Source organism: Hylobates moloch, unplaced genomic scaffold (assembly GCF_009828535.3).
Source record: "Hylobates moloch isolate HMO894 unplaced genomic scaffold, HMol_V3 SCAFFOLD_2, whole genome shotgun sequence".
In the NCBI taxonomy this organism is placed as follows: Eukaryota; Metazoa; Chordata; class Mammalia; order Primates; family Hylobatidae; genus Hylobates; species Hylobates moloch.
In genome coordinates, this window is record NW_026652277.1 from 90818441 (window position 1) to 90846384 (window position 27944).

A 27944-nucleotide genomic window follows, 5' to 3' on the forward strand; every position below is an offset into this window, starting at 1 on the left:
CCACAGCCAATATCATAGTGAATGGGAAAAAACTGGAAGCATTCCCTTTGAAAACTGGCACAAGACAGGGATGCCCTCTCTCACCACTCCTATTCAACATAGTGCTGGAAGTTCTGGCCAGGACAATCAGGCAGGAGAAGAAAATAAAGGGTATTCAATTAGGAAAAGAGGAAGTCAAACTGTCCCTGTTTGCAGATGACATGATTGCATGTCTAGAAAACCCCATTGTCTCAGCCCAAAATCTCCTTAAGCTGATAAGCAACTTCAGCAAAGTCTCAGGATACAAAATCAATGTACAAAAATCACAAGCATTCTTATACACCAATAACAGACAAACAGAGGGCCAAATCATGAGTGAACTCCCATTCACAATTGCTTCAAAGAGAATAAAATACCTAGGAATCCAACTTACAAGGGATGTGAAGGACCTCTTCAAGGAGAACTACAAACCACTGCTCAATGAAATAAAAGAGGATACAAACAAATGGAAGAACATTCCATGCTCATGGGTTGGAAGAATCAATATCGTGAAATGGCCATACTGCCCAAGGTAATTTATAGATTCAATGCTATCCCCATCAAGCTACCAATGACTTTCTTCACAGAATTGGAAAAAACTACTTTAAAGTTCATATGGAATCAAAAAAGAGCCCGCATCGCCAAGTCAATCCTAAGCCAAAAGAACAAAGCTGGAGGCATCATGCTACCTGACTTCAAACTATACTACAAGGTTACAGTAACCAAAACAGCATGGTACTGGTACCAAAACAGAGATACAGACCAATGGAACAGAACAGAGCTCTCAGAAATAACACCGCATATCTACAACTATCTGATCTTTGACAAACCTGACAAAAACAAGAAATGGGGAAAGGATTCCCTATTTAATAAATGGTGCTGGGAAAACTGGCTAGCCATATGTAGAAAGCTGAAACTGGATCCTTTCCTTACACCTTACACAAAAATTAATTCAAGATGGATTAAAGACTTACATGTTAGACCTAAAACCATAAAAGCTGTAGAAGAAAACCTAGGCATTACCATTCAGGACATAGGCATGGGCAAGGACTTCATGTCTAAAACACCAAAAGCAATGGCAACAAAAGCCAAAATTGACAAATGGGATCTAATTAAACTAAAGAGCTTCTGCACAGCAAAAGAAACTACCATCAGAGTGAACAGGCAACCTACAAAATGGGAGAAAATTTTCCCAACCTACTCATCTGACAAAGGGCTAATATCCAGAATCTACAATGAACTCAAACAAATTTACAAGAAAAAAGCAAACAACCCCATCAAAAAGTGGGCAAAGGACATGAACCGACACTTCTCAAAAGAAGACATTTATGCAGCCAAAAAACCCATGAAAAAATGCTCATCATCACTGGCCAGCAGAGAAATGCAAATCAAAACCACAATGAGATACCATCTCACACCAGTTAGCATGGACATCATTAAAAAGTCAGGAAACAACAGGTGCTGGAGAGGATGTGGAGAAATAGGAACACTTTTACACTGTTGGTGGGACTGTAAACTAGTTCAACCATTGTGGAAGTCAGTGTGGCAATTCCTCATGGATCCAGAACTAGAAATACCATTTGACCCAGCCATCCCATTACTGGGTATATACCCAAAGGACTATAAATCATGCTGCTATAAAGACACATGCACACGTATGTTTATTGTGGCACTATTCACAACAGTAAAGACTTGGAACCAACCCAAATGTCCAACAACGATAGACTGGATTAAGAAAATGTGGCAGTCGCCATGAAAATGTATGGATTCATTGTCCTTATCTAGACTTGAATAAAATAACAAAAAAAAAATATCCAAAGACAAAAAATAAAAAGAAAATGGCACTTATGTCTTGCTTCATCTCTCGCCATGTGATCTCAGCACATGTTGGCCCCACTTCACTTTCTGCCATGAGTGGAGGCAGCCTGAGGTTCTCACCAGGAGCAGATGCAGGCACCATCCTTTTTGTACAGCCTACAGAACTGTGAGCCACATAAACCTACTTTCTTTATGAATACCCAGCTTTGTGTATTCCTTTATTATAACACAAATAGACTAAGACACTTATTAATGAATTTTTAGGTTACTTTTGGTTTTGCTATTAAAATGATGCTGAAAGGAATAGTCTTGCACATTTACTTTTAGGATAAGGAATTCAAGGCTAAATTTCTTGAGACTGAATTGTTGGCATATTTTGATTTGTGATTGATATCAAGATGCCTTCAAAATGATGGTACCAATTCTCACTAACAATGTATGGAAACACTTATTTCTCTCTCCTTGCTAATAAAAAGGAATGCTAATAATAATAATAAAAATAGTACTAGTAAAAGCTAACGTTTACTGTTCACTATGTGATAGACATGGTTCTAAGCATGTTCATATATTACCTGGGATATTATAAGTCTTCAATCTTTGCAAATACAGTAGGAAAAACAAAACCATCCCCCTCCTGTTTTAGACTCCTGGATTTGATGTCATTTTTAAGTCACAGAAGTTAAGTTATCTAGAATGACTTTGTCCAACCAAGATTATAAAAATATTTTCCTATATTTTATTTTGGCACACTTACATGCTTATTTAGTTAATGAACTTATGTTTACTATTCAGAATAGTCTTTGTGGCAAAGGTAGCTAGCTGTCTACCACACATATGTGCTTCCCTTCTAAGGTACAGCATTGTCTCTGAGAAGTGGTTGCCCATCTAGAGGTCTTATTTCCCAGGACCCCTTGCTTCTGGGGGAGATGAGGTGACTAATTCTAGCTAACGGAGATGAATGGAAATGATGCATGCCACTTCCCGTTTGAGGGCAAGCACATATGGCTTATCACTTTCTCTTTTTCTATGTCAGTTGCAGTTTGATACTAAGAATGCCCTTAGAAGCCATATGCTGAAGATGGCAGTGCCTTTGTCAGCCTGGGTTCCTGAATGACTGCATGTAACAGAGCCTTTACCATATACCCCAACCCCAAACAAAGAACACCTTCATTGGACTATTACACAAGTAAGAAATAAACTTCTACTTTATTTAGTTACTAGAATTTGGAGATTTATATAATAACTAAGCATTACTCTAACTTATACAATCATTAGTTTTAATGGAATTTTTGTGTGTCTCTGTGGTGAAGTAGAGAACTAATCTTACTTTTTATCCCATATGAAAGTCAATTTTCCCAATACCATCTAAATAAAAACTCTGTCATTCTCCAAATGTTTCCATATACTTATTGAGAAGCCTATTTTGGGATTCTATTATGTGTTATTGCTTATTCCTATATTCGTGTGACACTAATGTTATTCCTTTTCAAAGTAGTATCAATTATTGTAAACCTATTTATTTTTCCCAAGTGAATTTCAGAATAAATGAATCAAGTTAAACAACAAAATTCTGATACAGACCACATATTAAATTCACAGATTAACATCTCCTTCTTTATTGACTTCCTCGTCTCATATCTACTGAGTGGTTTACTTTTATTGATTCTGCTTCGGTAGTATGTTTCATATCTAATTTTCTCTTCCATTTATCCTGTCTCCTCCTTAGTTCAGGCCTACGCGACTTCTCTCTTGGTCGTCCCTACAATGTATGGCCTGGTTTTCACTCTCCTGTTTCTCCTTTCTCTAAACCACTTTGTATTCTACTACCACATGAAAATGTTAAGATGATTATATTACCTCTGTGATTTAAAAAGGGCCTTCCAATCCGTAGAAGAAAGATCAAATTCTGCTACCTGGCATTCAAAGTGCTCTATAAAATGCTGCTGCTCTGCCTGGAAGGCCCTTCTGCCTTCTTTACCTGGCTAACTTCTGCTTGCTTCTGGAACTCAGCACAGATATCAACCAGTCAAGGCCACTTGTGCCCAGAGGTCTGAGGTATGCGCCTGTCATAACACTTATTACCCATGATTATACTAGTAGTCTGTTTACTTGCTGGTCTCTTCTATAGTAAGCTATAAGAAACCAATGGCGTGCAGACATGCTTATTTTTTTTTGTAACCTCAGTGACTAGCTCCGTACATATCATACTGTAGACGTTCAAAACTTATTTGATAGATATTTACTTGATAAGTTATTTGTTTATAGTAATAGGAAAGAAATAGAATACAATTTTATAATTTCAAAGGTCTTAAAAATAATATAGTTTAATCTCCCATATTTTGCAGTTGAGAAGTGAAGGCACAAATACACAAAAATTCCATACATTAAAAAAGAACTCTACACAGATTGAAATGCAAAAAACAAACCTGGAAAAAAATGGCAACATATATGATGATGAACAAAAGATTAATATCTTTAATATATAAACATAAAACACAAAGAAAACATGCTAGTAGAAAATTGGACAGAAGGCACATATACAAATTTATCCTAGGAAGAAGAAACAATGACTAATTAATATATAGAAAGAAGTTCTTTACGATTTCTAGTTTTGAAATTTAAAATAGTAGAAAGGTACCATTTTAGTCTATCAAACTGACAAAGTTTAAGAAAATGAATTGTCAATGTTGACAAGGCAGAGAAAAAAAGTTATTTGATGAAGATTTTCTGTAAGAATAAATTGGTATGGTATTTTTTGGGGGAGCAATTTGACATTATTTGACAAAACCATTAACAATGTGAATAACTATTATTTCAGGAATTTAAACTGTAGGGATGTATGATAAAATTGTAGATGTTAACAAAAGTTTGCAGCAGCATACTTATTAAACTATTGTTTTTTTCTCCTCCCAGCTCATACCTAACACTATTAATAACAGTATAAAAAATGAGAACCAATACAGATTTCTAATGAGGATGGATTAATAAAAAACAACATGGTATATCCCTTCCAGAGCATGGGCTGTGGTGCCCATGTGCCTGAGTTCCAATCCTGGCTCTGCTGCTTAATAGCTGGGTTACCTGGTTAAGTGACTGAATCTTTCTGTGCCTCAGTTTCTTTATCTGTAAAATGTAGATAATAAAGGTACCTATGTCGTAGGGTTGTAAGAATTGAATAAGTTAACTGTGAAACATCTCAGTACAATACTAACATACAATACATTTGAGCTAATTTATTATTACTATTATTATTACCACAAATGTGATACAGCCACAAAACATCATGTCTTAGAAGAATATTGTGAGATAAAATGTTTCTAAACATCATTATTTAAATAATTGATTACATAGCAGAATAGCAGGATTTCAGTTTTGCTCTACCAAAATATTATGCCTTTTTTTTTTTTTTTTTTTTGAGATGGAGTTTCCCTCTTTTTGCCCAGGCTGGAGTGCAGTGGCGCAATCTCAGCTCACTGCAACCTCCACCTCCGGGATTCAAGTGTTTCTCCTGCCTCAGCCACCCCAGTAGCTGGGATTACAGGCACCCGCCACCATGCCTAGCTATTTTTTGTATTTTTAGTAGAGACGATGTTTCACCATGTTGGGTAGGCTGGTATCGAACTCCTGACCTCAAGTGATCCACCAGCCTTGGCCTCCTAAAGTGCTGGGATTATGGATGTGAGTCATTGCACCTGGCCAGATTATGTATTCTTATATAGAAAAATAAATAGTATAAATACATATATTTGCATATTAATGGTGATTATCTTTAGGTAGTAAGATTATGTACAAATTTTAGTTTATATATATATATATATATCTTTTGTCCAAATGATCTTTAATAGCCATGTATTGCTTTTGTAATGAGAAAAAAGAGAACCATAATTTATTTAAAAAAGAAGCTATGGCCTAGAAAGGTTAGTACATTGGCCAAGGTAATTTATTTAGTCACTGGTGGGAAAGCAGAAGAGAAATGGGCAACATTTATTGAGTACCTCTGATGTATGAGGCTGTGCGGGATGCTCAGTACACAGACTCTATTTCATTGTTTCTCCATAATAGCCCTTCAAGGAGGCACAGAGGTTATGAGTGTAAACTTCATGTGCAACAGCCCAGGTATTTCTAGTTCTGTCCTTTCTTAGTTGTGTGACCTTGGGCCTATTAATCTTGCTGAGTCTTGGAGTCCTCACCTGCAAATAGGGAATAGATCCCTTTTTCTCACAGGGCTATTGGGATGATTAAATGAAATAATACATATAAAGCCTTTAGCCTGCCTTAGTGTGCCTGGTATCATGTTAACTCTCAATCTAAAAAGAAATGTTTTATAGATATACCTTTCCCTTCACTTTTCTAGATCAGTAATTTGATACTAAGAAAGTCCAAGAATCTTATCCAAAGTCATTTAGCTGGTAAATGGAGCCAAAAATCAAACTAATTTCTGTTTCCAGAGCACTTATATATATTTTTTCCCATGTTTCTCTTTTGGTAGCTTTTATTTCATAGAAAGCCTAGTAAACAGGGATGTAGAAAGTCAAACAAAGGCTTATATGTGATATTCCAAGAAGTAAAGTATTATCAAGAATCGGGAATATAACTATGTGCAAATAGTTGATATTCAGGTAAAATTTAGCGAAAATGTTATAATTAACATGTTTTTTATATTTTAGGTTGTCCCAATGGGACAGCAGATTGAGACAGAGAGGTCAACCTGCCTTATCAATGTGAGCCCTTTTCTGCAGAAATTTATAATTTTTTTAGTGTCCCATGTATATCATTTGCCAGATGTTTTATTGCCAACAGAGCAGCAAGATAAGAAGGAATGGAAATGTTCTGGTTCCATTATATTTGCTTATGTATACAGAAGGAACTTTCAAAAGAAACAGAGATGTAAAGCATGGAAGCATAAAGAACAATGAACTATGCCTAGTTTAATTATCTGTTCACTATTAACTAGCTTTGTCACCACTTATCTCTCAGGGCTGGTTTCCATACCTTTAAAATAGTTGGATTGAACTGGCAAGTGTCAAGGATCCTTTCTAACTTCGAACTTCTCAAATTCTAAGTGGTACATTTTTCGTTTTGGATACGAAAATGTATCCTTGGTTGAACGAGGAAGGATCAGAAGGAGTGTTTTGGATATGACTTTTCTCAAATTAAGTGTTAAGCAATTTATTCATTCATTCGTTAGTTCATTCGACAAATATTTTTTGTTGCATGTCTACTATAAGCCAAGCATGAAGCATAGAGCAGTGAATAAAACAGAAAAGTTTTCTGCCCTCATGGAGCTTATGTTCTCCTGGGGTAGGCTGATGTTAAAGCAATAAACAAGTACAGAATATAATGTTAGGTAGTGACAAAAACCCTGGGGAAGTGCAGAGCAGGATGAGGGTGGAGTCACAGAGGGGCAGGTGTTCTATCTTAATGTGAAATTCCAAGAAGTATTATTAAGAATAGGGAGTATAACTACTTGCAAATGGTTGATATTCAGGTAAAATTTAGCAAACATCTTATAATTAACATGTTTTTAATATTTTAGATTTATTTTATTTTTGAGACAGTCTCTGTCACCCAGGCTGGAGTGCAATGGCATGATCTCAGCTCACTGCAACCTCCGCCTCTCGGGTTCAAGCGATTTTCCTGCCTCAGCTTCCCGAGTAGTTGGGATTACAGGTATGCACCACCACTCCAGGCTAATTTTGTATTTTTGGTAGAGATGGGGTTTCAACATATTGGACAGGCTGGTCTCGAACTCCTGACCTCAAGTGATCCACCCGCCTTGGCCTCCCAAAGTGCTGGGATTATAGGTGTGAGCCACCGAGCCTGGCCGTTTTTAGTATTTTAGGTTGTCTCAATGGGAAAGCATCTCAGAGGAGCCAAGACCCAATGAAGTGAAGGGGTGGCTGTGATCATATCTAAGGAAAAAGGGTTCCAGGCAAAAAAACATAAAGACCTTGAGGTGGAAGTGTGTTCAGTGTGTTCAAGGGAAGGCAAGGAGATCAAGTTAGCTTGAGTGGAGTGAGGGAAGGCTCCAGCCAGATCACAATAGCTTTGGGAATAGCTTTAGATGTCCTTCTAAGTATTATATGATAGCGGCAGGGGAAGGGTTTTTGGCAGAGTGCAGGATCAGATGTATATTTTACAAGATCATTTTCGTTACCTTTGGGAAACCAACCAGGAGGGGGCTGGATGCCAGAAAGGAAGCCAGATGTCAGAGAGGAAGCCGGAAGGCCAGTTAAGAAGCCACTGCTGTGGTCTGGACAAAGGGTAAGAGCAGCTTTACATGAGTGAGGTTAAAGTCAGGAGGAGCTGTAAAGGAGCTAGATTTGGTGCACATTGTGAAGGTGGAGAGGCCAAGACTTGCTGAAGGACTGACTGTGGGATGAGACAAACGAGGGAGTCTAAGGCTGACTTCAGGGTTTTTGGTCTAAGCAATCGGATGAATAAAGTGCCATTTACTGAGCTGGGGAAATACCACTGGGGATAGGTGAGAAAGGAGCACTATTTGAAGGGCAGAACTACTTGTTCCGTTATGGCCATGTTAATTTTGAGATGCCTAGTAGGCATTTGGTAGATGGTGAATGGGGCTGGAGTCTGGGGGAAAGGTCAGGGATGCAGAGTCAGGTAGTAGATTTTTTTTTTTTTTTTTCATGCTACAGGACGAATCCCTTGCAATATCAGTAACCTACTGAAACAAATTGCTTCAAAGTGTGATCACAAACATTTAATTTCAGATGTGGGTTACAGACTGAAGGACGTAAGGAAGCTGTGTTTCTGTATTTATAAAACAGGAAGGAAGCATTTGTCTCCTGAGAGTCACCATGAATGAGTAGGAGGTACATCCTATTTAAGGCATACTCTAGTGTCTTGAGTAAATTACCTAGGTGTAATTCCATCAGTTTTCAATAAATCGAAGAGATGAAAAGTCGTGTATTTTCTGATGCTTTGGAACATGGTTTAGGACAATGATACAGTGGCTTTATATTATGTTCTTTTATATAGAAAGTTCGAGACAGGCTTTTAGAAGCAGCAATTTTGCATGTTGATATTGTCAGATGTTTAAAATTTTCTTCAGTACCTATTTTCACACATACCAAATGACAAAGCTGCAGTCAGTTTTGATTCCTAAACAGAACCCCATACCAGTATTTGACTGCAGATTTTAAAAAAAAGATTTGGATTCCACCAATGAATAATCAAATTTGAAACATCTGCTGGAAATCCCAACATCCTATGATGAAATTCCATGCTTGGATATCTTATTCAAGGTCATAGCTTGAATATTTGAACATCGACAGCCAAACAATGGCATTATGGGTTTAAATTCACAGAGCAAAACTACAATACCTAATTTATAATACTCCCTTTTTGCACTTACTCTAAGCAGTTAAATGATATGGACTCTCTGAAACTTAGCAGCCAGTTATGTTTAGAAGTGTTGGGATATGTAATTTTTCTTTAAGAAACTTGATACTTATTTTCAGATGACATACAGATTATGATTAATCATCACCTACTGCTAAAAGTTTTTGAAAGGATATCTTCAGGAAGTTCTTTGAATAGACTGTGTTACTTGGATGTTACAATGGAGATGCCACTTGAGATGAAACGTCACTTAGCAAAGGACATTTATGGATGGGAATTCATTCTAAGTGTTATCTGGGAAAATTTAGAATTACCTGGTTCACCTGGCTCTCTTAATATTTTTCAATGCACAATTTCCTATTTTTGGAAATATGAAATGGATACAGTTTAGGCACTTGGCTAATCCTTAGGGATAAACACTGGGGTGTGAAAATAGACTTTTCCTCCTGTGAAGAATAAAAAGATAGCACTTTAAAGAGTGAATTTGAGTAAATACAAGCCAAGAATAAATAACCTGACATTCATTATAATTTTGAAAATCTTGCTTGTTGCCATGGGTAGATCTATTATATCTATCTATCTATCTATCTATCTATCTATCTATCTATCTATCTATCTATCTATCTATCTATCTATCTGTATTTCAGTGGGATTATTAACCAAACAGGTCACATATAATTATGCATCTAACTCCCATCTTTATTTATAAAATCCTTACCAAAATTTTCCCTCACTGGCACTAGATTAGAGCAGTTTTTTTGGAACTTTCTAATTTCATATTTGCTTTTATGTATTGCTGTTTATGAACGCTGCAAAGTGTATTGCTGCTCTTATCTGTGCTTAAAAGGAAAGAAAGAGTGTCCCAGAGAGACTTGTCCGAGATAATGTGATAAATTACTTCCAGAAACAGGATCAGAATTCATGGCAACCAACTCCCAAAGCTGCAGGTCAGGCTGTGAAACACATTGTCTTATAACAAATCCTAAAGCTATGGGGAAAAATACTGCTTTGGACTCACTTTCTTTTTATTATCAATTCCTTTCCTACTGTCATGAGCTTTTTGAATAAGACACGCTCTGTTTAAAGGAGAACAAAAACAAGGTTTATTGAAAACATGTGATACTACGACTTAGGAATCCTTTATAAGGAGACTGGAGATGGCCTAATCGAGTTCAATACCTTTCAGGAGCTGGATATTTTCCCATTAACTAAATATGGAAGAGTATAAAGCAAGCATAAGTCAAAAATAGTTTCAGATGTGCACATTTTGACATTGTGACCAGTAAATACTCCACAAAACCACAGAAACTTGATAAGAGATGGATTCTTAAGTCACACAATGGCAAATGTCCTAAGGATTAGCTACAGTACTTTGATCTCCAAATTCCAAGCACAGATTTGGAGTTTGTGGTAGGGGCTAAAATCAAATATTTAAAACATTTTGCAAAAGGCAGAAGTAAAATAATTGAGAAAAAAGCAATATGGGAGTAGACAGGCCTCCTGTAAAAGAACCTACAATTCAAAGCATGCATGCAAATTAAGCACTTTATTAAAAAATATAATCGTGTTCCCATGACCAAATAAAATAATTGGAGCAATTAGATTAAAAAATGCAGGCAAAAAATATCCTTTTGAAAACCTCTGATAACTGAGGCAAAGGGGCTATTTTTCACCTTGCATTGCTTGAATAATTGCCACATTTTTTTCCTCTATTTGCTCATGTTGACTGTGTTGTTTTTACTTTGTGTGTGTAGGGGTTGTGATGGGGGTCCGGGGGATGACGCTTCTCATGTGACTGTTTACTAGCTTGCCGTTTTCTGAATTTTTTATTCATTCAATACACATTCATTGTGGCCAGAAACTTCTAGGACTTGTGTATATAATATTAAAGGGCACGGCTGGTGTGGACCAGATAGATGCCTTCTGTCTGCACAAGGCTGAAAGGATGGTTTGCATAGAAGATGCTGAATCGAGTAACCACAGTCATGAGTGATGAATGTTATGATAGAAGAAATACAAGAAGCACATTGCAGGGACAATTAACTTAGTTAAGAGGCCAGGGAAGCCTTCCGGGAGAAACATAGGTGAAGCCATAATTAACAACCCGTCTACAAGAAAGCTTCAAAAGCCCTTCTAATTAAACCACATCCTTTAGGTACCATACATACCATTCCTGAAATTATTTATTATATCTAAGGACTCCAGACTCAAAAAGTACCTGTCTTGGTTCTTGCTCCTTCCATTTACCTCTTAAAATAAAATGTATTCTTATTTAAGATACACAGACTCTCAAATTCTAGGAATGCCGTATTGAAGATATTTTGAGGAAAAATAATAAAAACATACAAAGACGGTCTGAGTTGATAATTTTTTTCTGATTGTAAGTATTGATTCTAGGATTGATTAGAGGCTTCACTGAACATATCGCTTTTATGATTCTGTTTGCTACTACTAAGAGTTATGGAGTACTGATTAAACACCAGGCATTAAGCTAAGCACTTTACATGTATCATCTCATTGCATCTTCTTGGGCAATCCTTTGAAAAGGTACAACTAAAATTCTAAGTTTAAAATTAAGGAAATATATGAAGAGCAAATTAAGGCAAATAATAAAGCACCTTTTAGAATAGAGCTTTTCATGATTTAAAAATGCCATTCTATGTCACTTCAGCCTAGAACTGAGGAGGTGCACATGAATCCTATGGTAAATTATCTTTGGCATTGTCCCTCTTTGCAATGACAAAAGTGCCTGGAGTGTGAGTAGATTTGGAACAACTGTACCTAATATGAGCCCACTAACCCATCCCAATATTGCTATACAAAAATAATAATAGTCAACATCTAAACTGTACTTCATCTGTGCCAGGCAATAATTCTTTTAATTTAGTTTTTGAATAGTTAACATATTTATATTTTAAACATCAAAATGACATAAAGAGGTAAATGCTGAAAAATCTTGCTCCTACCCCTGTTTCCATTCATGCCGTCCCCATTCGCTATCCTCAGTTAAACATTTTTATTCTCTTCTTTTTGTAAAAATTATTTCAATGTTTCTTTATACAAATGCAAGCAATACGAATGTAAACTTTTATTTTTCTCCTTTCTTACACAAAAGTAGCGTACTATATATGCAGCATTACATTTCATTTTTCTTTTATTTCATATATCTTGGGATTCTTCTGTAGCTGTGCAGAAAGGTCTTCACTATATTTTATTGTTTGGATGTACAATAGTTTATTCCACTGTAGTGAACATTTACTATAAGTTGATGAAATCATTAGGAAGTAGACTTCCTGGGTCAAAGAGTAAAGGCTTAAGTAATTTTGGTAGATATTGACACTCTTCCATAAGGGTGATACCCCTTTGCACTCCTGTGGCATATGAGTGCCTATTTCCTTGCAGTCTCATCAATAAAGTGTGTGGTCAAACTGCAGATTTTTGCCAATCTGATAGATGAGAGAATGCTTTCATTTGTATTTCTTTTTTATGAGTGAGACTGGGTATGTTTAAGAGGTGTATATGTATTTCTTATTCTGTGACCAGTCTGTTCATATCCATTTTATTTTCTGTTAGGTTGTTGGATTTTTCTTGATTTCTAGAGCTCCTTATAATTTAAGGTGATGAGCTTCTATTTTTTGGTAGGAGTTGTAAATATTTTTCCACATTTGTCTTTTGACTTTGCTGTTTAGTTTATCATACAGTATTCTTTGGTTTTATGTATTCTATCAATATTTTCTTCTATGACTTTTGTATTTTTAGTTATAATTAGAAAATCTTTCCAGATTCCAAGGTTCCAAGAGAATTTACCAATTTCTTCTGCCCAGTATTTTATGGTCTTATTTAATTTAAATCTTTGATTTATTTCGAGTTTATCTTGGAATCTGGTAAGATAGATATGGATACAGCTTAATTTTTTTCCAAATGAGTAATTAATTATTCCAGCATTTCTTACAACCAGAGTGAGAATGAAGTTGGGATTCACATATTTTGGCCACACAGGGTTGTTTCTAACTTTGAGAAAATAATGTTTTTGTTGGTTATGATGGAAGATCCAAGGAGAGACATTTGGCAGAGTCTTGGAGGAAAAGTAGTCTTAGAGAATAGTTTTAAGAATAGGGCAATTTCTGAGAGGTGTTGAATTAAGGAGAACAAATGACTTCCTTTTAGATCACATTAGAACCATGAATATTAGACCCAACTCTCTATAAAGCACCATTGGGTCTTGGTGGCAATTTTAAATATTTTATTCCATTGGAGTAGTACTTTAAGGCTCTAACTAATGTCATTATCTGTATCTTTTAGCAGAAAAGTATAATTAGTATTGGTCTCAGTAAAGTTTGCTTGAATAAGGACTTTCTAAAAATTAAAGTTAGATTTAAATAATGGTCCTTCAGGAATTTGTACAGTATTGGCTTTTTACATTAATTGGTCTGTTTATACTTCATCTATGTAAACATAATACTTATATTTATTTATCACAGCATGAAGAACTGCTCCTTAATGGGAAATACTTTCATTTGTTTCTTGACCCAAGTGGTAAAATATAAATTTTGGCAACTTCTGCTTATTAAAATAATTTTCATAGAAAAACAGAAAAAGCAGAAACATGATTTCTATGAAAACAAGATGTCATTTAAGACAGCATGTTCTTATTTAATGCCATGAAACATTCTAGGCATTTCAACATTTTATTTTATGATTTATTTTTAAACTTTTATTTCAGGTTCTGTGGTACATGTGCAGGTTTGTTATATAGGTGAATTGTATATCATGGGGGTTTGATGTTCAGATTATTTCATCATCCAGGTAAAAAGCATAGTACCTGATAGGTAGTTTTTTTATGCTCTCCCTCCTCCCACTTTCCATCCTCAAGTAGGCTCCCATGTCTGTTGTTCTCTTGTTTGTGACCATATAACTCAATGTTCAGCTCTCACTTGTGAGAACATGTGTATTTGGTTTTCTGTTCCTGTGTTAGTTCGCTTAGGAGAATGGCCTCCAGCCTCATCCATGTTGTTGCAAAAGACATGATCTTGTTCTTTTTTATGGCTGTGTAGTATTTACGGTGTATATGTACCACATTTTCTTTATCCAATCCACCATCAACGGGCATGTAGGTTGATTTCATGTCTTTGCTATTGTGAATAGTGCTGTGATGAATATATGAGTGTATATGTCTTTAAGGTAGAATGAGTTATATTCCTTTGAGAATAAACCCAATCGTGAGATTACTGGGTCAAATGGTAATTCCGTTTTGAGTTCTTTGAGAAATTGCCAAACGGCTTTCTACAACGGCTGAACTAATTTACACTCCCACCAGCAGTATATAAGCATTCCTTTTTCTCCATAACCTTGCCAGCATCTGTTATTTTTTGACTTTTTAGTAATAGCCATTCTGACTTTTGTGAGATGGTATCTTATTGCGGTTTTGATTTGCATTTCTCTAAAGATTAGTAATGTTGATCATTTTTTATATGTTTGTTGGCCACGTGTATATCTTCTTTTAAAAGTGTCCATTCAAGGCCTTTGCCCATTTTTTAATGGGGTTGTTTGCTTTTTTGCTTGTAAATTTGTTTAAATTCCTTACAGATTCTGGATAATAGACCTTTGTCAGATGCATAGTTTGCAAATATTTTCTCCTATTCTGTAGGTTGTCTGTTCGCTCTGTTGATAGTTTCTTTTGCTGTGCAGAAGCTGTTTAGTTTAATTAGATCCCTTTAGTTTAATTGACAAAATTAGTCAATTTTTGTTTTTGTTGCAATTGCTTTTGTCTTTGTCATAAAATCTTTGCCAGGTGCTATGTCCAGAGTGGTATTTCCCAGGTCATCTTCCAGGGTTTTTATAGTTTTAGGTTTTTAGGTTTTTTTTTTTTTGAGATGGGGTCTCACTGTCTCCCAGGCTGGAGTGCAGTGGCGGGATCTCTGCTCACTGCAAGCTCCGCCTCCCCGGTTCACGCCATTCTCCTGCCTCAGCCTCCCAAGTAGCTGGGACTACAGGCACCCGCCACCTCGCCCAGCTAACTTTTTGTATTTTTAGTAGAGACGGGGTTTCACAGTGTTAGCCAGGATGGTCTCCATCTCCTGACCTCGTGATCCACCTGCCTCAGCCTCCCAAAGTGCTGGGATTACAGGTGTGAGCCACCGTGCCCGGCCAGTTTTAGGTTTTATATTTAAGCCTTTAACCCATCTTGAGTTGATTTTTGTATATGGTATAAACAAGGGGTCCAATTTCAATCTTCTGCATATGGCTAGCCAGTTATCCCAGCACTATTTATGGAATAGGAATTTCTTTTCCCATTGCTTGTTTTTGTTAGGTTTAAGATCAAACGGTTTGTGTGTGGCATTATTTCTGGGCTATCTCTTCTGTTCCATTGGTCTATGTGTTTTGTACCAGTACCATGCTGTTGTGTTTACTGCAGCCTCGTAATATAGATTGAAGTCACACAATGTGATACCTCTGGCTTTGTTGTTTTTGCTTAGAATTGCCTTGGCTATTCAGGCTCTTTCTTGGTTTCATACAAATTTTTAAATAGTTTTTTTTTTCTAATTCTGTGAAGAACTGGTAGTTTGATAGGAATGGCACTGAATCTGTAAATTGCTTTAGGCAATATGGCCATTTTAACAATATTGCTTCTTCCTATCCATGAGCATGGAATGCTTTTCCTTTTATTTATATCATCTTGGATTACTTTGAGCAGTGTTTTATAATGCTTGTTGTAGAGATCTTTCACCTACCTGGTTAGCTGTATTTCTATGTATTTTATTCATTTTATTTTTTAAATTTTTATTTATTTATTTATTTTTTATTATACTTTAAGTTCTAGGGTACATGTGCACAACGTGCAGATTTGTTACATATGTATACATGTGCCATGTTGGTGTGCTGCACCCATTAACTCGTCATTTACATTAGGTATATCTCCTAATGTTGTCCCTCCCTGCTTCCCCCCCACCCCATGACAGGCCCCGGTGTGTGATGTTCCCTGCCCTGCATCCAAGTGTTCTTACTGTTCAATTCCCACCTATGAGTGAGAACATGCGGTGTTTGGTTTTCTGTCCTTGTGATAGTTTGCTCAGAATGATGGTTTCCAGCTTCATCCATGTCCCTGCAAAGGACATGAACTCATCCTTTTTTATGGCTGCATAGTATTCCATGGTGTATATGTGCCACATTTTCTTAATCCAGTCTATCATTGATGGACTTTTGGGTTGGTTCCAAGTCTTTGCTATTGTGAATAGTGCTGCAATAAACATACATGTGCATGTGTCTTTATAGCAGCATGATTTATAATCCTTTGAGTATATACCCAGTAATGGGATGGCTGGGTCAAATGGCATTTCTAGTTCTAGATCCTTGAGGAATCGCCACACTGACTTCCACAATGGTTGAACTAGTTTACAGTCCCACCAACAGTGTAAAAATGTTCTTATTTCTCCACATCTTCTCCAGCACCTGTTTTTTCCTGACTTTTTAATGATCGCCATTCCAACTGGTGTGCATGGGATGGCATTCTTTTTTTTTTATTGCACATCACTCCTTTATTATACTGATCTGGAAAAAGGATTTAGTACAGTTATGCTCAAATGAACCCTAGACCCATGTGGCAGGGCCAAGCAACTACAGCATGTTTCAGAAATCAGTGAAAAACACACTTGGAGAGGATCAAGAGGCATTTCACTGCCATGAAACAAGGTGGAGAGGGATTCTAAAACACACAGCATGAAGCACTCCTGCCCCTCAGAGGTCAAGGAGCTCATCCCATATTGGTATGAGGAATGGCTTATTTTCTGACGACCACATGTGGGACTATTTCAACCACCAAGAGAAACCCTTAGAAGGGTTATTGTTTTGTATTATTTATATACACTAAACTTTTTTTTTTTTTTAAATAAAAGTAAACGTAACACATAAACTAAATTCAGGATTGATCCCAACCTTCTAGAGCCAGTTCCTCTGGGGTCAGGGAGGAAACAGTTGTCACATCACCATGCAGGTTACATTCATCTTCCACTAGGATGACTAGAGCTCCCAGGCAGTGGCCTGACTACAGACGAGCACAGGACTAGCTCCTGGGGGCAGACAGGCTCTCTTGCTTCTCCTCATTGGTGGTAGCTCAGCATGGTTCCCCCTCACAAGTCCTTAGTAAACAAAGCACTTGCAAAAACCCAAGTCACTACCTTTGAACTCTCTTGGATAAGGGGGGCTTTTCCAAAGCTTAGACTGAGAACCTGTGCCCTAGAAGTGCTATTCTGACTAGAATGTATGAAGGGAGTGGGTGCAGAAGACAAAATGGCTAAAATGAAAATGGGAGCCACCGGTCCCCATCTGCAGCTGCAACTCAAGATGTCTACAGATGTGGTCAGTGTGACATGTGCAGGAGGGAGGGGCAGATGGATGCAATGGGCAAGAGGGTGCTCCTAGGGACAGTAGACTGTTTGCTGGTCTTCACTTCTTGGCTTTGTCCTGGGCAGCCACAACTTCCATGGCTTTGCATATGGTCTCTTCATCCCCCAGGAACTGCGTGGGCTTGATGGGCTTCAAGTTCTTGTCCAATTTATAGACAATGGGAATGCCAGTTGGCAGGTTCGGCTCCATGATAGCCTCTTCAGAGAGACCCTTCAGATGCTTGACAATACCCCAGAGGCTGTTGCCATGGGCTGCAATCAGTACCCGTTTCCCCTGCTTGATCTGGGGAAATATTTCTTCATTCCAGAAGGGCAGAGCTCTGGCAATCGTGTCCTTCAGACACTCACAGGAGGGTAGGAGATTTTCTGTGAGGTCTGCATACCTGTGATCCTTACTGATGTTGCTGTAGAAAGGATGGTAGGGCTCCATCGGAGGTGGTGGGACATCATAGGAGCACCTGCAGATCTTCACCTGGGCCTCACCATGTTTTGCAGCAGTTTCTGCTTTATTGAGACCGGTTAGAGCCCCATAGTGCTGCTCATTGAGGCGCCAAGTCCTCACTATTGGCAGCCACATCTGAACAACGGCATCTAGCACTGTCCAGAAGGTCGGATCACTCTCTTCTGCACTGAGGTGAAGCAGATGTCAAACTCATAGCCAGCATCTCGCAGCGCCTGCTTTGCCTCCTCATGGCCCGCAGGGCTCAGGACGGTATCGTACCAGCCGCTGAAGTGGTTCTCCAGGTTCCACACACTCTCGCTGTGCCGGATCTGCACCAGTTTGTAGGTGGCCATGGTGGCAGGCTTGGGGGATAGCATTCTTGATTTGGCTCTCAGCTTGGATGTTGTTGGTGCATAGGGATTCTACTGATTTTTGTACATTGACTTTGTATCCTGAAGCTTTGCTGAAGTTGTTTATCAAACCAAGGAGCTTTGGAGCAGAGATTATGGGGTTTTCTAGGCATAGAATCATACTGACTGGAATCAGGGACAGTTTGACTTCCCCTCTATTCAGATGGCTTTTATATCTTTCTCTTGCCTGATTGCTCGGGCTAGGACTTCCAGTACCATGTTGAAAAGGACTGGTGAGAGAGGACATCCTTGTTTTGTTCTGGTGTTTAATAAGAATGCTTCCAGCTTTTGCCCATTCAATATGATGTTGGCTGTGGGTTTCTCATAGATGGCTCTTATTATTTTGAAGTACGTTCCTTCAGTGCCTAGTTTGTTGAGGGTTTTTAACATGAAGGGATGTTGAACTTTATCAAAAGCTTTTTCTGCATTTATTGAGATTATCATGTGGTTTTTGTTTTTAATTCTGTTTATGTGATGAATCACATTTATTCATTTGTGTATGTTGAACCAAACTTGCGTCCCAGGAATGAAGCCTCCTTGATAGTGGTGGATTAGCTTTTTGATGTGCTGCTGGATTCATTTCACTAGCATTTTATTGAGAATTTTTGCATCTATGTTCATCAAGGATTTGGCCTGAAGTTTTGTTTTTTGTTGTTGTTGTGTCCCTGCCAGGTTTTGGTATCAGGATGATGCTGGTTTCATAGAATGAGTTAGGGAGGAGTCCCTCCTCCTCTGTTTTTTGGGATAGTTTCAGTAGGAATGGTACCAGCTCTTCTTTATACTTCTTGTAATATTCAGCTGTGAATCCCTCTGGTCCCGGGTTTTTTCTGGTTGGTAGGCTTTTTGTTACTGATTCAGTTTTGGAACTCATTATTGGTCTCTGTCCAGGATTCAATTTCTTCCTGGTTCAATCTTGGAAGGTTGTATATTTCAAGGAATTTATCCATTTCTTCTAGGTTTTCTAGCTTGTGTGCACAGAGGTGTTTTTAGTAGTCTCTGAGGGTTTTTTAAATTTCTGTGGGGTAGGTGGTAACATCCCTTTGTCATTTCTGATTGTGTTTATTTTGATCTTCTCTTTTTTTCCTTATCAGTCTAGCTAGCATTTTATCTACCTTATTTATTCTTTCAAAGAACCAAGTCCTGGATTCATTGATCTTCTGTATTTTTTTTGTGTCTCAATTTCCTTCAGTTTAGCCCTGATATTGATTTCTTGTGTTCTACTAGCTTTGGGGTCGATTTGCTCTTGTTTCTCTATTTCCTCTAGGTGTGATGTTCGGTTGTTAACTTAAGATCCTTCTAACTTTTTGACGTAGGCATTCAGCGCTATAAACTTCCCTCTTAATATTGCTTTAGCTGTGCCCCAGAGATTCTGGTGTGTAGTATCTTTGTTCTAATTAGTTTCAAATAATTTCTGGATTTCTGCCTTAATTTCATTGTTTACCCAAAAGTCATTCAGAAGCAGGTTAATTTCCATTAATTTCTATTTTTATTGCACTGTAGTCTGAGAGTGTGGTTGGTATGTTGTTTTTTTATTTGCTAAGGATTGTTTTATGGCTGATTGGTCAATTTTAGATTATAGGCCATGTGCAGATGAGAAGAATATACACACTCTTGTTTTTGGGTGGAGATTTCTGTAGATGTCTACTAGGTCTATTTGGTCAAGTGTCAAATTCAGGTCCTGAATTTCTTTGTTAGTTTTCTGCCTCAATGACCTGTCTAATACTGCCAGTGGGATGTTAAAGTCTCCCACTATTATTGTGTGGTTATCTAAATCTCTTTGTGGGTCTCTAAAAACTTGCTTTATGAATTTGGGTGCTCCTGTTTTGGATGCATATCTATTTAGGACAGTTAAGTCTGGCCTTTTGAGGTGAACCCTTTACCATTATGTAATGCCTTTCTTTATCTTTTTTGATTTTTGTTGGTTTAAAGTCTGTTTTGTTTGAACGCAGAATAGCAACTCCTGCTTTTTTCTGTTTTCCATTTGCTTGGTAGATTTTTCTCCATCCCTTTAGTTTGATCCTATGTGTGTCACTGCATGCGAAATGGGTCTATTCAAGACAGCATACTGTTGGGTCTTGCTTCTTTGTCCAACTTGCCACTCTGTGCCTTTTAATTGGGCATTTAGCCCATTTACATTTAAGGTTAGTTAATATTGATATGTGTGGATTTGAAGGATCAAATCCTGTTTTGAGTTGTTATTTGGTTATTATGCAGATCTCTTTGTGTGGTTGCTTTTTGGCATCAATGGTGTATGTACTTAAGCATGTTTTTGTAGTGGCCAGTAATAATCTTTCCTTTCCATATTTAACACTCCCTTTAGGACCTCTTATAAGGCAGGTCTGATGGTAATGAATTCCCTTAGCATTTGCTTGCCTGAAAAGAATCTTATTTCTCCTTCACTTATGAAGCTTAGTTTGGCTGGATATGAAATTCTTGTTTGGAATTTCTTTTCTTTAATAATGCTGAATATAGGTCCTCAGTCTCTGCTGGCTTATAGAGTTGCTGCTGAAAGGTATGCTGTTAGCCTGATGGGGTTTCCTTGGGAGGTGGCCTGCCCCTTCTCTTTAGCTGCTGTTAACATTTTTTGTTTCATTTTGATCTTAGAGAATCTGACAAGTATGTGTCTTGGGGATGGTTATCTGTGTAGTATCTCACAAGGGTTCTCTGCATTTTCTGAGTTTGAATGTTGGCCTCTCTAGTGAAGTTGGGGGAATTTTCATGGATGATATCCTAAAATATGTTTTCCAAGTTGCTTGCTTTCTCTCCCTCTCTTTCAGGGACATCAGTGAGTCATAGATTTGGTGTCTTTACATAATCCCATACTTTGGAAATTTTGTTCATTCGTCTTTAATCTTTTTTTCTTTATTTTTGTCTGACTGAGTTATTTCAGAGAAGTTATATTCAAGCTCTGAGATTCTTTCCTCAGCTTAATCGATTCTGCTGTTATATTTGTGATTGTATTCTGGAATTCTTGAAGTGAGTTTTTCAGCTCTATCAGATCAGTTCCGTTCTTTCTTAAAGTGGCCATTTCGTCTTTCATCTCCTGTATCACTTTGTAGTATTCTTTAGAATCCCTGGATTAGGTTTTCACTGTCTCCTGAATCTCAGTGATCTCTGTTCCTATCCACATTCTGATTTCTGTTTTTGTCATTTCAGCCTGGTTAAGAACCATTGCTGGGGAACTACTGCAGTTGTTTGGAGGTAAGAAAGCACTCTGACTTTTGAGTTGCCAGAGGTCTTGCACTGGTTCTTTATCATCTGTGTGGGCTGATTTTCCTTCAGTCTTAGAAATTGCTGTCCTTCGGATAGGTTTTTTTTGCCTCTATCTTCTTTGATGCCCTGGAAGGTTTGAATCTCATATAAGGTGGGTTCAGTTGACTGGCTTCGTTTCTGGAAGAATTTAGGGGGCAAGGCTCAGCTCAGAACTTTTGGGCTGCATGCTGCAACTTTGGGAGGCTGTTACTGGATATCTGACTTCGTTCTCTGGCCCCTTGAGGTTAGGAAACTGCTACAGTGGAGGGGCTGAGGTGTTCCTGGACCTCTGGCCACAATACTCTGACGGGTGGTGCCAGCCAAACCACTTTGTTGGGGTGGTGGCAGCAGAATCTGTGCTTATTTGTAAGTGCCAAGAGCAGTGCCAAGAGCAAGTGGCAGTGTGGTGGGGTGAATGCTCATCAACTGGGGCAGAGTGCTGGTGGCCATGGGGCTGCCGGCCTCCGTGTGTACACTCATGCTGGTAGCAGTGTCAGCGCAGGGGCAGGCTAGTGGTGAGCGTGGGGCTGCCAGCCTCCATGCATATGTTCACACTGGCAGCAGTGGCAGCGTGTGGCAGGGGGTGGGGCTGCTGACCTCAATGCACATGTTCGCATTGGCATTTCTATATTTTAAAAGGAAATAGTTTGGCAGTTTCTGATAAAGATGAACCAGCACTATATGACCCTAGAGAAATAAAAACTTATGTTCATACACAAACCTACACATGAATGTACATAGCTGCCTTATTTGTAATAGCCAAAAACTAGAAGCAGCCCAAATGACCTTGATTAGGTAAATGAATATACAAATTGTGTTACATCTAGATCATGGAATTCTATTAAGCAATAAACAGGAATGCACTATTGATGCACTTGGATGGATCTCAAGAGCATCATACTGTGTAAGAAAAAGCCAATTTCAAAAGATTACTACTTTACAATTTCATTTATATAACATTATAAACATGACAAAATTATAGTGAAACAGAACAGATATAGTGGTTCCCAGGGGTTAGGATTGAAGAGAGGGAGTACCTGTAAAGGACTAATACAAAGTATATCATTCCAAGTTTATTTAGGGTGATGGAAAAGTTCTGTATTTTGATTGTGGTGGTGGTTAAATGCATATATACATGTGAGAAAATTTTATAGGAGTGTATATAAAAATTGAGCGCATATAAAAACTGGTGAAATTCAAATAAGGACTATAGTTAATAGTATGTATTCATATCCTGGTTTTGATAATTGCAGTATACGTAGGTAAAATATTTTGGGGAAAGTTAGGTAAAGAGTACATTTGAACATGGAAATTCTGTACTATTTTTGCAACTTCTAAGTGAGTCTAAAGTTATTCCAGAATAAAAAATTGAACATCTTTTATAATAGTTACATCTATTTTCTTTCCTTTCTTCCCTTCTTCTTCTTCTTCTTTTTTCTTCCTTCCTTTCTCTTTGTCTCTCTCTCTCTCTCTCTCTCTTTCTCTGTCTTACTCTGTTGCCCAGGCTGCAGTACAGTGGTGAGTTCACTGCAGCCTTGAACTCCTGGGCAGAAGTTACCTTCTCCTATCAGCCTCCTGAGTAGCTGAGACTACCGGTGTGTTCCACCATACCCAGCTATTACTTTTTTTTTTTTTTTTTGTAGAGATAGGGTCTCATTATGTTGTCCAGGTTGATGATTTTGAACTCCTAGGCTCAAGTGATCCTCCTACCTTGCTCTCCCTTTAAAGTGCTAGGATTACAGGAGTGAGCCACTGTGCCTGGTCTGTTTTCTTTTAGACTTTAGACAATGGCCCCTAGAAGGAGGGAGATTTGGGGAATCGAATCATATCACATGGCTTATTAATTTTCAAGTGGAACCCCTTTACTTATGTTTCAAAGTGAGGAAAATAAGAAGTTCTTTGCCAGTTCTGGCCAGTGGAATTAGAGTATTTGCTTTCATGGCATCAGATACCATCTACCACATGCTGAAAATATGGATCTTGAAAAGACAGTTGCTAATCTATGTAATATGGTTTTCCACTAATCTGTTAATAAATTCATTTTTCCTGCTCCTTCATTATTTCTCCACATGTAGATTAAACGGATTATACTACAATTAAATTTGACTGTAACAAGAGGCAGTGCTTTAGAGCAATGAGCTATTGGGAGGCCAGCATGCTATTCCTAGCTTTACTGCTGATTTACGGGCTAAGGACAAAGCACCCCCACTTCACAGTGCCTCAACTTTTCCGTCTATAGAGTGAAGTAAACAATGTCTCAGAGGGACATGGTGCTGCTTTATAAGCTCTATATTCTAATTGAGCTCCAAATTCCTTTATAGATAGGTGCTCTTTGAAGAACTAAAGACATATTTATATTGTTGTTGTGACTCTTAATAGAAATGAAGCTTTAAAATCTAATTTTAAAAGTCTCCTCCTGCACAGTACATTATCCACGTTCTTAAATACTGCAATCAACTATGCACTGAGTTGCTCTGTGATATTTATTAAAAATAAAAAAGGCACCACAAAGACAAACTGTAGAACATTTTCAAAGCCATGTGCAGGGGTTTAACTGCAGGACTTCCACGGAAGTTAATGGGACTCATACTGGCAAATTGCAGGCACCACTCTGAAAATTTACCCCATAGTGACAGTTTAATGCTTCTTATTGATCACAGAGTTTCAGATAACATCTCAAGGCAAAAAGGGACAATTTCTCAAAAGAAATAAACAATCTTTAATGAAATAATTCTGCACTGCAATCATCATAACTAAGAGCATGGAACAGAGTCCTTTGGCAAGGAGGATCTTAGGAATTGCTTGCTGGTGATACCACTGGGGCTGTAAAAAAGTTTCCATCACATTCTAATTCCAGTTCCTCATAGAAAAATAACCTTTTAAAAAACAATGTAAAATTTTATGTTTCTAAGGGCAGAAATATAGAAACAGAAAATTCAGAGGATTATTTCCTTATAAACTTACGTTTATATTTTTCAGAATGGGTAGTCATTTGTATATTGCTGATAGGAAGTTCCAACAGGCACAGATGACTAAAAAACCCAGGGCATTAAACAGTCATACTTTTTGTTGCCTGATTAATGTTGCTGTTCATAACCTGAATAGTATTCATATTAAGGCCTGCCAGCAACCCGTTGGACCTTTGCCTGGTGGCCTGTCTTTAGAAGGAACCTTGATTCAGGGTAGCAGAGCCTACATGGCCTTAAGGGTGTGACCTCTGCATGTCTCCCCTATCACCTGCTATTCTCCCCACTGCTCATTGAGCTCCAATCACAAGACCTTATGTCTCCACCTTGTACAACCCAAGCTCATCAAGTGTTAATAATCCTTGCAATTACTATTCCCTGGCCTGGAAACATCTGTGTCTAAACCTTCTCATGGCTGGCTCTTCTTAATATTCAGGTCAACTCAAGTGTCAACTACTTAGAAAGACTTTCTCAGACCACCCAAGCTAAGGTAGCCTCTACTCTTTCTGTTTTATTTTCTTCATTGTGCTTATCCGTAGCTGACTTTATCTTGTTTTTCAAAAACATATTTGTGTATTGTTTTTATTTGACCACACGAATATTATCTCTATAAGAAGGAAGACCTTGTCCATTTGGTGCCATACAGCCTCTCCAGCATCCATAAGCATGCCTGGACATGGTAGAAATTGTATAAATGTTCGGTGGATGACTCAAACATAATTTGAAAACCTGGGGGTAGTCCTTTGCTTCTTTGTTTTATATAATCACTCATGATATTCTATAGCCTTCTTTCTAGGACTACTTCAATTTCCATCACCTTTGCTCTGTAACACCATAATTATAGTATACCTCCTTTCAGTTTTGCCATTCTCTAAGGGCACATGAGATTCTATTCTTATAGGCAAGAACCGTGTTTTAGTCGCTTTTGTATCCTTTATACTTAAGATTGTGTTTGACACATAATAAATACTCTGTCTGTGAATGAATTTTCTTATGTAACATGTGATAGTACAGAATGTTAATACAGTATATCATAGTGCTCTACTAAAGTTTATAGAAAGAGGGGGAAATAATCCTTATTCATTTTCCTTTTTGGAAATAAATTTTCTTCATGTGGTCCAATCATATCAGCTAATCAAGCTACCTTGTAAGTTCAACTTTCAAGTTTGTGTACCAGGTCAACTAAATTACCTAAATTACCAATAGCTTATTAATGTTAAAAAACATTTGAAGGTATTCCTGCGAGCAATGTTACTTACTCTCCAGATGTCTCCAATTTGGAAATACACAGGGAGCCTTATGATAACATCAACTCAAGAGCATATGCAAGTTTGATACAGGCAAGTAAGTCTATTTTAGGTCCTAATTTCCCATTCAGGTTAGAGAGCAGCAATAGGTAACATAATTTAGTTGATATAATTAAGGCTAATACTGCAAGTAATGTTCTATAAAGCCTGGCTTTTCCTTAAAGATCTTGAATTACTAATGATAAGCATAATAGTATCATGTTCTTTGGTTTACAAGTTGATGACAATAGATAAGGTTCAATTAAATTTAATTTTAAAATGCTAGTAAACAGTAAAGACAATTTTCCAGTTGGGTATGTATATTTTTCTAGAGTGAAATCATGAGAAATAAATCCAGGTTCTTTCACCTATCATCTTTTTAAGTTTGTCTTACTTCCTCATCTATAAAGTCTTAAGTTTTGTCTTACTTCCTCATCTATAAAATGGGACATTATAAAGGCCAGGCATGGTGGCTCACACCTGTAATACCAGCACTTTGGGACGCTGAGGCGAGTGGATCACTTGAGGCCAGGAGTTCAAGACCAGCCTGGCCAACACAGTGAAATCCTATTTCTACTAAAAATGCAAAAATTAGCTGGGTGTGATGGTGTGTGCCTGTAGTCCCAGCTACTCAGGAGGCTGAGGCATGAGAACGGCTTGAACCCAGGAGGCAGAGGTTGCAGTGAGCTGAGACTGTGCCACTGGACTCTAGCCTGGGTGATAGAGGGAAACTCTGCCTCAAAAAATAAAATAAGTAAAATAAAATAAAAATAAAATAAAGTAAAGTAAAATAAAATAAATAAATAAGGACATTATAGTACTTATGTAGAATTAAATAAGACCATATTTATAAAGCACTTAGAGTAGTACCTAATATATAGTAGTTCTCAATAAATATCAGCTATTATTAACTAGAGGGATTAAAATTGTTTTAATGTTTTGTGATCAGCCAATCCAACGGGTTTTAATTGTCCTCAGATGGTCCAGTTAATTACATGGAAGGAATCTACGTGCACTGAGGGAGTTTGAACACTTAGAAGTAAAAAGTCGCAGAAGAGTGTATGACTAACAGAAAATAAGTGAAATAATATAATTTCTACTAAAGGGGAAAAGGGAGTAGAAGGTATAGAAAATAATGCCACTCAAGAGTAAGTGTCTTAGAACAAAAGATAAAGAAGACAGAGAAATAGAAAAATGATGTCTCAAATCAATTTAGAACATAGTGGCAGTTTTGGGAGTCTGTGATCTAACTTTTGAACACATTAGCAACTTAAGTTGCCTTTTAAAAAGATGAAATCATAGATATATTAGAGTAGTCTCAGCCATGTGGTCGATTTTAATAAAGGCTTCAATTTTATTTTATCCATGTAGGATAAAATAAAATTTTATTTTATGCCTCTTTTGTCCTCTTGTGGAAATAATTACACTGAAAATAAACTGTTAAAATAACAATAAGAAATCAACTTACACTTAGCATCAAATACAGATCCAAGACTAATAACAGGCTGGTATTTTCTCACCGAGACTCCCTGCAAGACTGAAAAATATGGCCCTGTTGTATCTGCCTTTGGAAAGCGTCACCAAGGAATCTAAAAAAAGCCACTGTGAGAAGTCATTTGTTGGCTTCCTGACACATCAGGCTCATTATTGTGATCCCAGTTTCAGCCTTTGGTCTATTTGCAATTTTTGGGTAGGTCAGTAATGAAAGCTAGAAAAAAGAATGACTATGAAATCAGTCTTAGAGGTTATTCACAAAATCTTTATGCCGATGTTATTGGGTGAGTGTTTTGTGTTTTCACATAGAGAAATCATAAAGCAGCCAGTCCGGGTAAATGAAGGGCAGCTTGGGTGGTCATCCCAAAACACACTTGACTATCCACATCAGCAATACAGCAATTAGTGCTCATAGCTATAGAATGTTATTATGACAGAAGAGTCTTAGGGGAGAGATAAAAATTGAACACATAGATATGAGGAAGAATTTTATA

At 37.5% G+C, this 27944-nt stretch overlaps 1 protein-coding gene and 1 pseudogene across 3 annotated transcripts in view; both read right to left on the reverse strand.

Moving 5' to 3' along the window:
- The window catches only part of KCNQ5 (potassium voltage-gated channel subfamily Q member 5), a 597308-nt gene that overhangs the window by 140402 nt on the left and 428962 nt on the right, over positions 1-27944 (reverse strand). The window lies entirely within an intron of this gene.
- LOC116468966 (phosphoglycerate mutase 1-like) lies at positions 17641-18474 on the reverse strand (annotated as a pseudogene).